This window comes from Centruroides sculpturatus, unplaced genomic scaffold (genome assembly GCF_000671375.1).
Source record: "Centruroides sculpturatus isolate CEXI.00-Female unplaced genomic scaffold, Cexi_2.0 scaffold1724, whole genome shotgun sequence".
NCBI lineage: Eukaryota > Metazoa > Arthropoda > Arachnida > Scorpiones > Buthidae > Centruroides > Centruroides sculpturatus.
This window is the reverse complement of record NW_019386173.1, coordinates 64,697-66,774: the sequence shown is the minus strand read 5'-3', so window position 1 is coordinate 66,774 and position 2,078 is coordinate 64,697. Positions and strand designations below refer to the sequence as shown.

The 2,078-nt window shown below is 26.6% G+C and overlaps 1 protein-coding gene across 1 annotated transcript in view; it reads right to left on the bottom strand.

The window, feature by feature from the left end:
• LOC111613920 (patched domain-containing protein 3-like) overlaps positions 1–1,868 on the bottom strand; it is a 14,542-nt gene extending 12,674 nt beyond the window's left edge. The window contains exon 1 of the mRNA XM_023355268.1: positions 1,843–1,868. The gene's annotated coding sequence lies outside the window, so the exon portion shown is untranslated. The remainder of the gene's footprint in view (positions 1–1,842) is intronic.
• Positions 1,869–2,078: the final 210 nt, after the last annotated feature.

Sequence of the window (2,078 nt, the reverse complement as noted above, 5' to 3'; positions counted from 1 at the left end):
AGCTGGCAAAAGACACGAAAAATCGTCGATTCTTTCGTATTTGAAGCAATTTGGAAATCGAAGCGGAATAGAATTTAACATTAGTAAATAATATAAAATAAATATTGAAAATTGTAACGAGATAATTATGGGTAATAGATATAATATATCTAAATAAATAGATGTTATATGTTTTTATCAAAGCAAGAATTGGCATTTAGAGGGCGTATGGAATATATTGGATTTAATAACAGAAATAATTATATTAAACTTGTTTATTAAGTACGTCAGATAAATAATCTATTAAAAATACATTTAAAGAAAGAATTAACTGATTGCCCCTAGATGTCGGCTTCTTATAGAAACACAGCTTCCCTATCATCAAATGTCACGGCACGCCCCTAGGGAAATATGAGAATTGAAAGTTGTTCACTTCGAAAATGTGTAACAATGGAAGTGAAAATAATGGAAGTGTTAACAATGGAAGTGTTAAGAGAAAGCAGCGTGCAAGGTTTACAGGCGCAGATGCAGTTTTTTTGGTTTTTGCAAGAAATCTAACATATTTTTAGACCCATGTAAAAATTTTCTAATTAGTCTGGAAACGGGGGACCTAATTCTTGCATTTTGTGAAAATGGGTAAGATTGACTGTAATGTAATCTTAATCTTAAATGTTTTCGAATAGTCAAGGACCGTTATGTGTAATTAGTGGGAATGGCTTTTGGAGACGTGTGATGCACATTCTTCAGTTGATTTTTCATAAGTAAAAGTGTATGAATAACAGAAACAAGTAGAAAGTGAAAAGTGAATAGTGAAGTGTAAAAAGTAAAATATACAAAACAATGCCAAAGCATAAAAAAGAAGTTTTGCGGTCTCGAATCATATCGAAACAGAAATAATTAGACAGAAGAGCAACTTGAGAATTATAGGGAAACACATCCAATCAAAGAAAGATTACGTAGAGGAAGAAAAACAGTCTTTTATATATATAAAAGACTGTTTTTCTTCTTCTATATTTTCTTCCTCTAAAAGACTGTTTTTCTTTCTCTGTTTTTCTTATATATATATATATATATAAACTATATTAGATATAAATGTACGAACAAATAAAACCCAGAGAAGCGGATATTTGCAGCTAGGACTTAATATTTTTTAATAACAATTAGTTAATATTTTCCACATTATATTATATAAATTGATACGATTAAACCAAAATAAAAATATAATATTAATATATTTCTTTGATTTTTACGGTTTAGAAAAAGATTTTTCTCAACGCCTCATTGTCTCTTGATCAATATCATTATTCATCATATCACTGTGATCAATAACATTTTCAATATGATCAATAGTATAATAATATGACCAATCAAACTCTTGATCATATCACTATGATTAACATAAATATATTTTATTTTTATATCGATGCTAACAAAGTTGAAGCTATCAAAATTGAAAGTTTTGATAGCTTGAATTTTGATAGAAATATGGCGGTGCAATCTCATAATTTTGACTCTGCGATTGTAGATTTCATCGAAATGCCTGACAAGAAGCTTTGACTGATAAATCTAGATTAATTTATTCGTAAAAAGTTTTTATTACGCTAGTTCTACTGAAGTACACAATTATAATTATTAATTAGTTAAAGAATAGTTAGTAATTATTTAATTCTAGATATATTTTGGATGAGAGTAAGGATTCGTTATTAATTACTGAGAAAATATATACTTTTTACATATACTCTAATAAGCAGAGAATACACACGTAAAATTAATATTTACTAGTTAAACTAATAATATATTAATGAAATTAAAATTGAATTTGTTTAATAACATCTAAATAATATATAATTTTAAAAAGTTTACCTTTCTGCTACACAAAAAGCTGAAGTTGTTTTGATGTGATTCTCAAGACCTACAAATATATTTTCATGAAATTTTTCCTGTTGGTTTTTAACTTATACAGGAAATATCTATAATTATTAAGAAATTGCACGACACGCATAAATAATAGCTTTATATGATTACTTATTTATTATTATAAAAATCATATTTCAGGAAGAATGATTTAAATTAGAAGACAATACTTTTTTAATTTTAAA